Below are 16,779 nucleotides of genomic sequence, written 5' to 3'. Positions count from 1 at the left end.
GAAACCATTATATTTCCTACATGGCTCTCTAATATTGGTTTAATGTTTGATTTAAAATTAAATTAAATTAATTTTATTTTAGATTATGTTTGATTTTGGATGAATTTTATTTTATTTTAGATATAATTTTTAATTTTTAATTTTTAGAGTGTTTGATTTTAGATGGAGTTGTATATATTAACAAATAATTAATTAAAATATCTACGTGGCACCTAATTAATTATCTACGTGGCAATCGATTTTTTTAATTCAAAAATAAATTAGAAATCTTATTTTTCATTGGCCGAAAGCATTAGTAATCCTAGGTGGCGCTCTAATATTTCAGCAAATATGCCTCATTTATATATATATATATATATATATATATATATATATATATATATATATATATATATATTAGATTTTATAAAAAGCTGTTGTTTTTTTTTTTGTAACTTGTTGATATTTTTTTTAATGGATTAAATATATTTACTTTTAGGGAGAGTATGGACAATGTTGATTGTTTTGGTTGGGAGATTAAAGGGGGAAATAGTTGTTCTTTTTACGCAACTTTCATCTGGCTTACTTCTCATCACTGGTGAGCTTCTTTCACCTCTTTTCTTATTTGATTTTTGCATTTAATTGTTAAATTAGAATTTGGATTTAATATTAATTTATTTGTACAATGTTCTATATGTACTTTGTAGTCTGAATTGCGTTGTAATATTAGCTTGATTGATTGGTTATAGATTCAGTTTGATTTGTAGACATCTGTTCGGGTACTAAAACAGCTCGCAGACAATGATGTTAGTTTAAAACTTTAAATCATTGTATTTGTCCTATGATTTAGTAATGAATTTCAGTTTTCAAATGTAAATTAATTGGTATTTTTATTAATCGTGTGAAGTCCATATAAATCTGGTATTTAATTTTCTATATATGTATTACATTTCTCACCACTAATAGAAGCTTAATCTAGACTTTAAGGGAAGGAAACTTTGAAGTTATGTTTTGAATCGTTTACTTGATTAAACAGGAAATGATAGTTGTTGAGATTTGTAGAAAACTTTTGAAGAATTGCTAATAACCCGTTGAGTTCTTTGGTGTGTAGGTTGTTGCTACCTCAGCTCTCACAGAGCAATAAAAAGCAGAAAAAGCAAGAGAATGAGTCACATTGGTAATCCTCTCAAGCATCCTTCATTTTATTTCTTTTAAAACCTAGAACAATGCCAAAATCAAAGAGTTATAAGACCTCACTACATTTAAACTAAGCTTCCCCTCAACCACTTTCAAAATCATCTGTCATCAGAAGGTTCACAGACCACAATACTCATATAGTTGAAACATCTTACGCTGCTTAATCAATGGTTTCCTAGGAATTTTCTATCTTCATCAACTTCCAGGGAGATCCCTCTGGATATTTATGTCCTAGAAATTGGCATCCACAAGCTATGGTTGATGCTGTCATGGCACTTTATAACCTGGATCCAATTCATAGAGAAGGGTTATACCAGGGTTACTCGAGCTTACTCTTCAAGGGAATCCCAAGTCACATAACAAAGCTTAGATGTTGCTGAGGCTACTAATAGAGTCTCCTTGCCCAAGCTCATATTTTCAACCTGATACTTTGGAGAACATTATCTTGCAACATTATCTCTCAAAGGGATGGCGAACAGCCGGGGAAGGCAAAGAAGATGCTTGCCTGATATGGTACAAGTTAGCATGGAGCAAAGCTTGAGACACTTACAACTAAGGGCTCTGGTATGCACCCCTTCTGATATGTCTATTTCTAGTTGTGGCTCTTAAATTTCTTTCAAGCAATGTAATACCTCGTATTTTTAAGTAGTTATAAATATATTTTATTCTATTTATAAAGCATTATTATTATTTTTACGAATTTAAATCGCTTTTAAATAAGTTACTTAAATGCATTAAATTAATTAAAAGTATTTATTATTTTTAATTAGTTACGAAATGAATTTAATTTTCAAGTTGGGAATTTATTTGGGTTTTTAAAATAAAATTATTTGAATTGTTCCAAAGCCTGATCCAATTTCTATACGGAGCCCAAGTGAATAATTCAATAACCTATTCAATTCTAGTCCAAACAAACTAAAGCAAGCCTGATCTTGATTTAATGAAGCCCGAGAGGAGTATTCTAAATCTTAGCCCATCAAGGGATACGAAATCTATAAATACCCCTTGATACCTCACAAATCCCCAATTAATTCTTTTACAAACTCTCACAATATCTCTCCTCTCTTTCTTCCTCTCCACGACACACTCTCTCCTATCCTCTCATTTCTCTTCGTGAGCCCAGCCCGAGCAGCACAACACTCGTGCCCTCGCTACTAATGTGTGCTTTCTGCCTCGGACGCCTAGCGCCCTACCTCGCGTTCCGCTGCTCTCCTTCCCCTCCCGTGTGCGCACCCCTGCTCGCACCTCTGCCCGCGCACCGCAACAACAACAACACTCATCGCTGATGTGTTGTACCGCAAGGCCCTCCGTCCCTTGTTTCTCTTTTTGCGCCCAGTTACACCAACCAAAGTAACCGTGCCGTGCTATAGACCGGCTTGGTATAATTCCTAATATTCTCTAATTTAAAGTATGTTTTAAATTATGAATAATATTGGATTTTGATTGATTATTATGCTGGGATTGGTTATGAACATCAAAGTTGAGGATTTTGATGATTAGAATGTTGAGGACTTTTTTATTTGAAGGACATTAATTTTCATATTTGAATTATTAAGAAAAGCTTTAATTTTTATGGGTATTAATGATTTTAATGGTGATTTAGGGTTAGGGTTTTGGTTTAAACCTTATGACTAATTGATTAACATAATTAGATGAAAATCTTAATTATGGTAATCAATTATAATTTTCAGATTTGTTTTAAGACTTATAGTGTCGATTTTTAATGGTTTTAAGCATGAAATTAATTAAATTTCACGTTAGGGTTTTAAACGATTTATTGGAATTATTATTTTAACGATTAAAAATCAATTTCTAATTAATTCAAGTATTTTAAAACTAAGTAAAGTTGCTGAAAATTTAATGAACATGGATAATAATTAAGTTTTATTATTTTAAGGAAATTTTGGTATTTACTACCTTTAAAATACACCACTTTTGTATTTACTACCTTATGAAATTTTTATTTTAAATTACTACCTTAAACTTCTAGATTTTTTTTATTTACTACCACTTTACAGTTTTCTCATTTTAAAATTAAGATATCTCCTTCGTTTCTTAATCGTTTATAGTGATTCGAAGTTCATTATTTTCCTTTTTCTATAGGGATTTCATTGAGAACGTCATTTCAATAAAATCGTTTGATAATTCATAACTATTTTAAAATTTTAAAAATAATATTTAATTTGTTTAAACTTTTACGAAATGTTAAAAGGTAAGATCCTTATGGAATCCTTACATATAAATGAGAAGAATGAGCTTTGAATCACTTAAAATGATTAAGAAACGAAAGAGATATCTCAATTTTAAAATAAGAAAACTGTAAAATGGTAGTGACTACAAATAAAATGGAACTTTAAGGTAGTAATTTAAAATAAAATTTTCATAAGGTAGTAAATACAAAAGTGGTGTATTTTTAAGGTAGTAAATACCAAAAAAATCTTATTTTAATGATAGGAGGACATTTCTTAACTAGTGGATTGAATCACAAAGTGACCCCCGTACTTAGGTATTCAAGGTACGTACAAGTCTAGGGTGACCACCTTATTGTCATGAGAATTCATGTGGTGATTTTATATTGTGATTCATGTTACTTGGAATTTTATGGATGCATGTTTGATTGCGTGAGACTATGAGCAAGCATGTTTTGGATATTATTTATGTTTGTTGAATTGAACAAGCATGTTATGATTGGTTATGTTTGTTGAATTTAAATAACAAGCATGTTGTCCAAGTATGGTTATGCATTTATGGTTTTATTCGCATGCAAGGAATGATTTATGCTATTGTACGTAATGTCTAGAATTTTATGAGGCAAGTATATTGTGCCTAGTTGCACCATTTTTAGTGACCACACATGAAGGGTATGCTCTTGTAAGCCACCACATGTGTAGGGTAGACTTTTGAGTCATGTTTACTAAGTTACATACGAAGGGTATGCTCAAGTGAGCCACCACAAATGTAGAATGAGTCAAGGTGAATTGAAATAGGAATTATTCGTGCCTAGTGCACAACCCGCATGTTAACAGGCATGTCGTGGACTCAACATTATGTTGAGAAGGAACAATGGAAGTAATTTCACTTGCGTCTTGAATGTTTGACCATAAGTCCTAATGATCCTAAAATAAGTATTAGTTGGTTGTTCGTTTATTTAATGCCTTGCTTGACTGTGTTCTGAGTCGGCTGTGTGAATAAAATATTAATAAACGTAAAAGCTGAATAAGCTTCAAAACTCTTGGAACGTATATACCTTGAGTATGAACAATCGGGGGAGTACATTACCAAGGGGTTTGTACTCCTATGAATGATACAAGACGTTGTTTCATTTCTTTTATACGCTGGAATTCTGTCGGTATGGTCCGACATCTGGGTTAATATTAATATTATTATTATTATTATTATTATTATTATTATTATTATTATTATTATTATTATTATTATTATTATTATTATTATTATTATTTTGGTGTTTGGTGTTTGGTGTTTGGTGGGCTCCCAACACCCTTCCTTAATGGATATTTCTTTTGGGCTCGTTCGAAGCTTATTCTAATTAATCTATGAGTCAAGATTCGTGTCAAGAGTCGAGTCTTGTCTCCATGATTAATTGTTTACTTAGTTGGCTTTTGCATGTGATCTAATTTATCGTTGGAATGAAGCATGATATATATAGGATTTCATTATAGCCTGTTTGTACTTAGCTTTCGCTGATTAAGTGCTTTGTGTTTTGGTCATGACCTTTGCCTTAATGACCCTATGATGATCCATCATTTGCACTTGCATTGTTGTGGAGTGAAATATTAATAAACAGGTTTGTAGAGATGACTCGCAAGAGAAGTTATCTAGCATGGGGATTGGTTGAGCGAGTTGTTTTCTCTTGCATCATTTTTAAACTCTATTTATTTAATTAGTCTAGACTATAACGTTTTTACTAGTTAATGAATTTTACTTTAAAGTATTTGGTTTTGGGCCGTGATGGTTCCAACTTGTATGGAGGCCATTAACTATTAATTATCGTTTGAAAGTTAGTTAATTCCGCTGCGTAATTCTGGTACTAGCCTTAGCCGTTATCACGGTGGAGGTAATACTTCAGTAATTCCTTTATTTTAAGTTAGAAAATGATTTTATAAAAGCAAGGAATTATTAAGGTGTTACAAGTAATCATATCACACACTAATTAATAATTATAGTCTTTTTTTTATAATTTGAGACATACGTTTTTCCCACTCTTTTTCTTGGTGATATTTGTGAGATATGATATTTACACCAAATGAGAAAGTTAAATATTACTGTGCATACAACGAAAAGTGTAATTCTAGGCCATTGCCAATGGTATCAGGTGACTGGTTAACGTGGTGGGGAATAAAAATAGAAAAAAAACTTCGTACTACACTCGTGAAGAACTCTACTTTTTTTTCGTAACGAGGCTATCGATTCAAGCCCTTAGATCTTAACTCATCCACCCAACAGGAAGGCCCCTTACCTACAGTACACCAAGAATTGACATAGAACTAAACCTACACAACAAGTGAGAAGCAACACGCACATTGTGGCACTAGAAGTCAAACATAGTTTTCAATTGCATTATTTGTTTTAAAGATGGGTTAGAGGCCCATGGTTTTAAAACATTGGGGTTGAACATTTTTCATATATGAAATGTATTTTCATATTCCATTTAATCTTGGTTTAGTCTTAAATGATGAGTCCTTTTAATTTGACAAAATATATTCAAGATAGAATGTCAAGACCAGTCCTGTGACTAAGAAATGTCTATCAAGTTAACTTGAATGTCAAAAGTTAAAAATGGTCCCTGGTCGGAAGTTTTCTATAAAAGTGGACGCATAGAGAATACTAGACGACTAGAATGCAAGATGACTAGTAGTTCTGTTTTTTTAACTATGTGGACATGGAAATGTTGCAATCATTTGCATAGATACTTACTTGATAAGATTAGTATTGGACAGACCTATGAATCTTTACTGTAAGAGATGAAAATATGTCATAACTAAATTTCATTATCTTATTAGACACTAATCCTCAGCACCTGAGTGACTTTAGATTACTTGTTAGAGAACTGGTTACTTTGAAGTTGTCAAGCGACGCACCGTAAAAGGAGACTATAACGTCAACACTCAGGCAATCACCTATCAAACGAAGTCTAACCTCAAGATCACAAGATTGCGATTGTCCTCCCATAAATCGGGATGAGATGCCGAAAGTTGTACAAGGACACTCGAAGAGCTAGAAATTGTAACACGCATGGCCGTGCTCAGATGAATCATAGGCTATGATTATCTTTTTATTTGATCAGTTGAACTCTGACACCGAGAAATACCTCTGGACATAATAAGGATGACTACTATTACCTTATGTTCATGAACAGACAACAAGCGACAAAGGAATTAGGAAATGCACACTTATCCCTAAGGACAAGTGGGAGACTGGAGGAAATAATGCCCTTGGTCCAAGTTTGTATTTAATGCATTTAATGCTAAGTCTAATAAATGTGGTCCAATATTAATTATAAAGTTATTTATTTAGTGAGATCAAGTGATGTAAATGCCTGACTAGAGGCCGCTTCAGTTAAAGGAATTAATAATATTAATCCACAACTTACTCTTGACTGAACCCGTAGGGTCAAAAAAATAGTGCGTAAACGGATCAAGTATTTAAGTGAATATAATATTCATTAAATACTCTATTTAAGGTCATTCAAAATTGATGGATCTTGGTTCCAGTGGGAGCTAAAATCATCAAAAGGAAAAGAAAGAATATTTGTTGGAAATTAAGATATTACCGGAAACGGAAATATGGTTCGTATCAGAAAATATTACCGGAAATAGAAATATTGTCGAAATCGGAAATATTGCTGAAACGGAAATGTTACCGGAATTGGAAATATTATCGGAATTGGAAATATTATCCAAAACGTAAATATTGTTCGAATCGGAAATAAATTCCGGGATTGTAAAACGAATCGAAAGCACGACGAGCGACTGCTCGACTAGCAAGCCCGCAAGACGCAAGGCCCAGCGCAAGCACCAGGCCCAGCGCCCAACGATGGGCCGTGTGCTACGAATAGAGCGCCAAGCCACAAGAAGCAACGTGGGTCTCAAGCCACGCATGCCACAACGCTACCAGTCAGCGCGCATGGCTTGTGCGCCAAGCAAGCTTAGGCGCCAAGTCTACTTGCGCGACAAGTAGCTTGGGCCTCAAGCCTTTGTTTTCCTAATCCTACAATTGTTGGAATTCTAGTATAATTAAATTTTAATTATTTCTAGAATACTAAAGAGTTTGCGTTTAACTAAAATCCTAAAAGCTTTAGTTATTCGATTCCTAGTAGGATTACAATTCCCTATTTTCTCCCTATAAATATGTGGTTCATGATCACAATTTATAACATACAATAAAACATTGAATACATTGAATTAAGCACATAATTCATAATCTTTCCCTATCACATTTGTGAGTTTCCCGAGTGCATAAACCTTAGAGAATATTCTAGATGGTTGAATCTAAGGAGGATCCGGACATACTCTGGACTTTCTACGGATGGGCGACATTTGGAGTCCTTTACTTGTTCTTGTTTGGTTCGGGTGCAGTTAGGGAAGGCACGCATCATATAGTATGTATACTAAATTAGGCTAATTGACTATGTGGCAATTAATTTGGATTACCGGTTATATGGTTTTTCCGCATGAATATATTGTTCATAACCTTACAGCTGGCACGTCGGGTCTCTCTCTCCTCGGAATCTCTACGAGCCTCCCTGCGCTCCTATACAAAATTCAAAGTTCAAATGTCAGAAATCCGATTTACAAAGTTAAAAAAGGTACAATATACACAGATATAGCAAACTCACTATGCGACCACGACCAGCAAGCTTCTTGGTCAGCTTATCACAATGCTTCTTCAGAGAGTCGATCACCACCATCCAACGGTGTACGTTTCCCCGAGAGGGATGCATATACGATTCTGAAGGAAATAATGCCATTGGTCCAAGTTTTCATTTAATTCATTTAATGCTAAGTCTAATAAATACAGTTCAATATTAATTAACAAGTTAATAATTTAGTGAGATCAAGAGATCTGAATGCCTGGCTAGAGGCCGCTTAAGTTCAAGTGGAATTAATAGTATTAATCCACATCTTACTCTTGACTGGACCAGTAGGGTCACACAAATAGTGCTTAAACGGATCAAGTATTTAAGTGAATATAATATTCATTGAGTACTCTATTTATGATCATTCGGAAATGATGGATCTTGGTTCCAGGGGGAGCTAAAATCAACAAATGGCAAAGAAAGAATATTTGCCGGAAATAAAGATATTACCGGAATGGAAATATGGTTCATAACGGAAATATAAATATTATCCAAGACAAAGATATTTCCGGAAATGGAAATATGGTTCGTATCGAAAAATATTACCGAAAATAGAAATATTGCCTGAATCGGAAATATTTCCGAAAACAAAAATATTACCGGAATCGGAAATATTGTCGGAATCGGAAATATTGTCGGAATCGGAAATATTGTTCGAATCGGAAATAAATTCTGGAATTGGAAAACGAATAGGAAGCGCGACGAGCGACTATTGGACGAGCAAGCCAGCGAGGCGCAAGGCCCAGCGCAAGCGCCAAGCCCAGTGCCCAACAGACTTGCGCGCGCCCAGCAGCGCCCAGCAATGGGTTGTGTGCTATGACTTGGGCGCCAAGCCACAAGCAACAACGTGGGCCTCAAGCCATGTGTGCTACAGCGCTGGCCCAGTCAGCGCGCATGGCTTGTGCGCCAAGCAAACTTAGGCGGCAAGTAGATTGGGCCTCAAGCCTTTGTTTTCAATCCTACAATTGTATTCTAGCATAATTAGAGTTTAATTGTTTCTAGAATACTAAAGAGTTTACGTTTAACTAAAAGCCTAAAAGCTTTAGTTATTCGATTCCTATTAGAATTACAATTCCCTATTTCCACCCTAAAAATATGTGGTTCATGATAACAATTTATAACATACAATACAACATTGAATGCATTGAATTAAGAACATAATTTATAATCTTTGCCTATCACATTTGTGAGTTTCCCGAGTGCATAACACCTTAGGGAATATTCTAGTTGGTTGAATCTATGGCGGATCCGGACGTACTGTGAACTTTCTATGGAGGGGCGAAATTTGGAGTTCTTTATTTGTTCTTGTTTGGTTCAGGAGCAGCTAGGGAAGGCACGCACCACATAGTATGTATACTAAATTATGCTAATTGACTATGTGGCAATTAATTTGGATTCCTGGCTTATGGTTTTTCCGCATTAATATATTGTTCATAACCTAACAGTGGTGTGACGAACCTCTAATTAAATCCATAATCAATTATAGTTCACATGGATTAAATTTTATAAATTTGCAAAGAATTAAAGAGGTGAATTAATTTGGTGTAATTAATTGCAAATTCATGCGATTATTTAATTATATGTTCGCAAGATTTTCAGCAGTTTTGTCAATAGTTGTCAAAATCTTATGTTTCTATAGTGAATTCCGCATATAAACAACGTTTTAAAATTTTTGACAGAAATTATAGATTTTCGGTCGAATCCAGAATTCCCAAATTCGAAGCCTAACTATGACTTTTCGGAGGTTTTAGTTTTTCGAATGCAAAATTTGTAATTTTTATGATGTTAAATTAAATATTTGCGAATCTTGTACGCAGTATGTAAATCTTGAATTTATAATTGACCTACTGCATACGTTTAACAATTTTAAGGTTTAAATTTGTTAATTATGCAACTTAATTTGCAATTATAATTAATTAGTTGAATTACGAATAAATAAGATTTCGTTTCGTTTTTTATAATTAATTGATAATTTTATTGGGATCCTATGATAAAAAAACCACCATAAAATTATTAAAGTTTGGAAATTTTAAAATTTTATGACCTAGATTTTAATCCCTAGAAATCATGTAATCAGAAGTTGTTTTAATTAATAAATTTCCGGGTTTTCGCCTAAAATTATGAAATTAATATGGATTATTAGTTTGTCATTAAAGTTAATTATAAAAGTTTCGCTTTTTATATAAATCGTTCACGATCTTGCACATACGAACGAGGCCGCAAGGGCCAAGACCATATGAAAGCCCTCCATGGGCAATGCTGCTTGGCTTGGGAGCACAACTACGATCCATGGATGCTCGTGTTATGTGCCGAGCTGTGTGGCGTGCGAGAAGGAATGGGCGCGCACGACACTTTGTGTTGTGTGTGCCTGTGCGAGTGAGCGAGGGCGACGAGCATCAACACAAAGCGAGAGGCAGGGCGAGCAACACACTGAGCAAAGGAGCTCGCGTGCACGCTGCGCCTAGCCTTACTCCCCAGCGCGCGCAAGGGCGGGCCATCGAACGTTGCCTGCTGCGATGCACTGTACGACCAAGTAACTAGCAAGCCATGGGCGTTGCACTCGTGCACGCAGCCCATGGGCGCTGCTCATGCGATACCTTGGCGAGGCATGGGCCTTGCACCCATGTGCCTTTCCTTGGCCCAATGGTTCGTTTTAATTTTTCATTGAGCGACGAATTTAATTAATTTTAATTTCGTGCTTATAATTTTTCTCGGAATTTAATTTTGTTAGTTTAATTATTATAATTAATTTTATACTAATTTAATAAAATCAAAACCTTGATAAATTTATAATTAATTAATTAATTAATTTTAATCAACTGAAAAATAATTAAGGGATTTAAAATTGTTTTATATGAGCTTTAAATTTTAATTAAATTTGTAGTTTCCGGTTGCACTAGGGAATACATTTTATGTTTAAAATTAGTAAAGCATGTAAATTCTTGGTTTGAGTTGGCGCTTTTATTCATAATTTCTAAACTCTTGATTAGGTCCTTATTCCTTTAAGGTTAACACCTCGATTAGAACTAATAAGGTTGAATAATTTGTAGATTGTTGAAGCCTTGATTAGGTATTGCAAATGTTTATGTGATGAATATTTTTTCTGATAACTTGCTAAGTGGGTCATTCATTGATAAATGAATGGGTGAATGGTATATTGCAAATATATTGTTTTGCAGTTTGCGGAAAGTGACTAGTATGACCCAAATGGGATAGCAAATATGGTCTGCGTACCATTAATTTGAATGTAAATATGGTCTAATGCACCATAGTTTTTATTTAAATATGGTCTACGTACCATCAATTTTTTGTAATTAGTTTAATTATTGCAAGTCCTATTTGAAGAAAATGGCGCCTCCCATGGTGAAATTAAAGATGGAGTTTCCAATCCATTTTCAAGATGGAGTTTGATGTTGAAGCTTCAAGACTAAGTCGGGCCATACTAGATCACATTTAAATCTTATGCATGTTTCAAGATATTTATTGCTTTAAATATGTCTTGATATTATGCATGAGATTGTGGCTTGATTATGTTGCATGATTAAGGATTTTAGTTCACTTAAAATCTAACCAACATAGTAAGAGCCTTAAGTTTAAAACTTTAAAATTGAGTTAAAAGGTGTCATTTCAAAATAACACTTACTTAATAGAACCTTTATGTCAAGTTAGTGATAGTTTTCCGCCAAAGCGAGGTGTCGCTTCTTGATTTTAAAGGGGTAAGGTACACCATTAATTGTGAGTACATTTTTAGGTCAATTAGTGATAGTTTCCCGCCAAAGCGAGGTGTCACTTCTTGATGCTAAAAAGTTGAGGTAAGCAATTAGTTGTGAGTACACGTTTATTTTGGTTGAACTTAACGATATAAATAAGGAGTCCTTTTATGTCGTGACAAATGGGATAGGTTTTCCTAATAAGTGCTTAGACGTACCTATCAACCAAGAATAGTTTCTAGACTATTAGCAACGAATTTGCTTACCTAAAATATTTTAGATTAAGACAAGTATGATTAATTATTTAATGATTTTTGAGGATCTTGGATTCATTTTATTCACACCAGACTGATCTAAATACTTTGAATAAAATGCCAATGACTTGTTTAAATGGCATGATTACTTTAAATTTTCAAGTTATTACTCATGATAAATGTTTAGACTTTGCATGCTTCAAGGTATGTTTTAATTATTGTTTATAATTAAATATCTTCCACTGCAATAAATCCTTTTAAAAAGGTCACAGTAAATTTCCTCGATTGGTAGTGAACCCAAGAACGATTCACGGAAATGAGAGAAAATGAGCAATTTAAAATGCACGTTTCTTACAGAGACTTTTATGGTTGTTTTCGACTAACAAATTCGAATGGCAAACCAATTGGTGCTTGTGGATTCAAAATACAATGTAGTTTTAAGATCATAAAGCATTGATGTTAACACTCAACTTTACCAAAGGTTACAACTTAATATATTTTTCCATTTAATTCTCGAATGAGTCTAGTCCCTAGATATTCGAATAGATCGATTCTTAGAGAACTTTGGATGCTTCTGGTAAAATCATCTAGTTGAAGAAAAATATTCAACATAAATAAAATGGTAAGAACTTTGTTGGAATGACATTGGATATGTCTAACAAAGTATAAAAGTCAACACTAGAGAAGTCAATTCTTAAGACTATAAGAAAGGGTACAAGAAATAGGAAAACAAGGAACAAGTGAAAGGAATTCACAATTCCGTTTCTACCTATAAGTTTATGTTTAAATAAGAGTGACCTAGAAATCAAACTTCCTTGGTATCATATACCGCTTGAGGTTCTTACTTCAGTAATAACTCAAACAATGGAAGCTAGACTACACCAATGATCTACAAGTGAGAAATGAAGCATGGTATTGCTACATTATGAAGGAAATAATGCCCTTGGTCCAAGTATGCATCCGATGCTAAGTCTAATAAATCCGATTCAGTATTAATTAATTATACAAGTTAATAATTCAGTGAGATCAAGTGAGCTGTATGGCTAGCTAGAGGCCGCTTCAGTTCAAGTGTAATTAATAATATTAATCCACAGCTTACTCTTGACTGAACCCGTAGGGTCACACAAATAGTACGTGAACGGATCAAGTATTTAAGTGAATTAAATACTCTATTTTGAACATTCGTAAACGACGGATCTCGGTTCCAGTGGGAGCTGAAATCGTCAAAAGGCAAAATATGAATACTCCAGAAATGATGATATTGCGGAAACGGAAATATGGATCGTAACGGAAATATAAATATTATCCAAGTCGTAGATGTTGCCGGAAACGGAAACATGGTACGTATCGGAAAATATTATCGGAAATAGAAATATTGCCGAAATCGGAAATATTGCCGGAAATGGAAATATTACCGGAATCGGAAATACCGTTGGAATCGGAAATAAATTCCGGAATCGAAAATATTAAATATTTGTTCGAATCGGAAATAAATTCCGGAATTGGAAATATTAAATATTGTTCGAATCCGAAATGAATTCCGGAATCGGAAAACGAATCGGAAGCGCGACGTACGAAACGATCGACGGACGAGCTTGCTAGACGCAAGGCCCAACACGAAGCCAGGCCCAGCGCCCAGCGAAGCTCGCGCGCGCAAGCGAGCAGCAAGGCAGGCCCAGGGCAGCGAGCAAGGCAGGCCCAGCAGCAGCGCCCAACATCATGGGCCGCGTGCTGCCAGTGCCCACCCTTGGGCCGCGTGCTGCCAGCGCCCACCCTTGGGCCGAGCCGAGCACCAGCGCCCCTCGTGGGCTGCGTGGCTGCGAGGCTTCGTACGACCAAGTCCTTGGTTGTTTAGGATTGCTTGCTTAATATCGTTTTCCTAATTCTACTCGAAATGAATATTTTTGTTAAATCTGAAACACTTAGGTGCTTGATTAAACATTAAATTCTAATGATTCAATTTAACTAGAATCCTAATGGATTTAGTTATTGGAATCCTAGTAGAAATCTAAGTCCGTTATTTCCACCCTATAAATACGTGGTTCATAATCACAATTTATATGACAATTCAATAAGTATTCACATAGATTAAGTTCAAGTACGAATTTAATAATCTGCCTAAATTAATAATTAATCTTTCAGAATAAACATAAAACCTTAGATAATATTCTAGTTAATTGAATCTAAGGCGGATCCGAACGTGCTGTGGACTATCTACGGAGGGGCGACATTTGGAGTCCTAAACTTGTTCTAGTTCGGTTCGGGAGCAGCTAGGGAAGGCACGCATCACATGTATGTATCCTAAATTATGCTAATTGACTATGTGACAATTGATTTGGATTCCTGGCTTTATGGTTTTTCCGCATGAAATATATGATTTATATTTTTCATAACCTAATAGTGGTATCACGAGCCTCTAATTGATTCCATAATCAATTATATTTAAGATGGTTAAATTTTATAAATTCGCAATGAATTAAAGGGGTGATTAATTTCGTGATGTAATTAATTGCAAATTCGTGCGATTATTTGATTATATGTTCGCAGGATTTTTTCGGCAATTTTGTCAATAATGGTCGGAATCTTATAATTTTATAGTGAATTTCGCATGTAAACGACGTTTTAAAATTTTGACAAAAATCTTTGATTTGATGCCGAACCCAGAATTCCCAAATTCCAAGCCTAACTATGACATTTCGGAGTTTTTAGTTTTTCGAACGCAAAATTTATAATTTTTTTGATGTTAAATTAAAATTTTGCGAATCTTGTATGTAAATCTTGAATCTATGATTGACCTACTGTATATGTTTAACAATTTTAAAGCCTAATCTTGTAAATTATACAACCTAATTTGTAATTGTAATTAATTTGTTGAAATTCGAATAATTTAGAATTTGTTTGATTTTCATAATTAATTAGGATCCTATGATTAAAAACCACCATAAAATTTGTTAAAATTGAAAATTTTAAAATTTTATGACCTAGATTTGAATCCATGAAAATAAATATAATTGGAAATTAATTTGAATAATAAATTTTCGATTTTTGCCCAAATTTAATGAAATTAATATGATTTTTAAATTCGTCAATTAAATTAAAGTATAAAAATTATTAATTTTATAAAATCGATCACCAATGTTGCACGCACGAAGCAATGGAAGATAAGTGTTACCCTTAAGGGAGTTGGATTATGCGGGCATGCGACGACGAGCAAGGGAGCTTGTCGCCCATGCGGTACAAGGCAACGAGCAACGAGGCATGCGCGGCTGGCAAGGTTGTGCCATGTGGATGGTCGAGCAACAAAGGGCATCGATGCAACGTAGCGCCAGGCACGAGGCTAGGCAACAGCATACGAGCAAGGGAGCTCGCATGCGCTGCGCATGCCAAGGCCCAGCGCTGGCAGCCATCAGCGAGCAGCCGCAAGGCAGCGAGCAACAAGCACAACTCGCGGCTGTGCGCAATGATGGGCATCACTCGGCCACACAGCGCGGGCTTGAGCGCTGCTTCGTGCACGCGGCCCATGGCGTTGCGGCTGTGTTGTGCTTGGGCGAGGCTTGGGCTTCGGCCTAAGGCCTTGCCTTAGTACGTAAGGGCCGTTTTATTTATTTTTCAGTTGAAAATGATTTTAATTAAATTTAATTTCGCAATTTTATTTTTTCTCGGAATTCAATTTTGATTAATTTAATTATTATAAATTTATTTATACTAATTATTTTACTAAAATTAAAACCTTGATAAAATTTAAGTTAATTAATTTTAATCAACTGAAAATAAAATAAATGGATTTTTTATATGAGCTTTAAATTATAATTAAATTTGTAAGTTTCCGGTTGGACTAGGAAATACAATTTTATGTTTAATTTGTAAAGCATGTAAATTTCTTGGTTTTAGTGGGAGCTTTTAGTCATTAAACTCTTAATTAGGTATACATTCCTTTAAGGTTAAAACAACTCGATTAGAACTAATAAGGATTGAATAATTTGTAGATTATTGGAACCCTTAATTAGTTGCTGCAAATATTTATGTGATGCATAATATGTTCTACTAACTTGCTATGTGGGCCATTCATTGATAAATGAATGGGTGAATGGTATATTGTAAATGTACTGTTTTGCAGGTTATGGAAAGTGACTAGTATGACCGAAATAAGATAGAAAATATGGTCTGCGTACCATTAATTTGAATATAAAAACGGTCTAATGCACCAAAGTTTTTATTTTAAATATGGTCTGCGTACCATCAAATAGTTGTAATTAGTTTCAATTATAGCTTATCCTATTTGAAGAAAATGGCGCCTCCCACGGTAAAATTCAAGACGGAGTTTCCAATCCATTTTCAAGACGGAGTTTGAAGTTGAAGCTTCAAGATGAAGTCGGACCATACTAGATCACATTTATATCTTATGCATGCTTTAAGTTATTTATTACTTTAAATATGTCTTAATTATGCGTGAGATTGTGGCTTGATTATGTTGCATGATTAAGGATTTTAGTTCACTTAAAATCTAACCAACATAGTAAGAGCCTTAAGTTCCAAACTTTAAAAATTGAGTTAAAAGGTGCCATGCCAAAATAACACTTACTTGGATAACCTTTACATCAATTTTAGTAATAGTTTTCCGCCATAGAGAGGTGGTACTTATTGATCCTAAAGGGGTAAGGTACACAAATAATTGTGAGTACATGTTAGTTTTGGTGAAACTCAACGATATAAGTAAGGAGTCCTTTTATGTCGTGGCAAATGAGATAGGTTTACCTAATAA

General features: G+C 34.4%; 1 long non-coding RNA gene across 1 annotated transcript; it reads left to right on the top strand.

The window, feature by feature from the left end:
* The first annotated feature begins 471 nt into the window (after positions 1-471).
* On the top strand, positions 472-5,333 carry LOC130459798 (uncharacterized). The gene is made up of 3 exons (XR_008919424.1): positions 472-577; positions 1,091-1,740; positions 3,631-5,333. It is a non-coding gene; the product is annotated as an uncharacterized lncRNA (long non-coding RNA).
* Positions 5,334-16,779: the final 11,446 nt, after the last annotated feature.

The sequence above is a fragment of the Spinacia oleracea genome, chromosome 4 (genome assembly GCF_020520425.1).
Source record: "Spinacia oleracea cultivar Varoflay chromosome 4, BTI_SOV_V1, whole genome shotgun sequence".
Classification (NCBI taxonomy): domain Eukaryota; kingdom Viridiplantae; phylum Streptophyta; class Magnoliopsida; order Caryophyllales; family Amaranthaceae; genus Spinacia; species Spinacia oleracea.
Note: the sequence above shows the minus strand (reverse complement) of the source record. Positions and strands in the feature narration are given on the sequence as shown.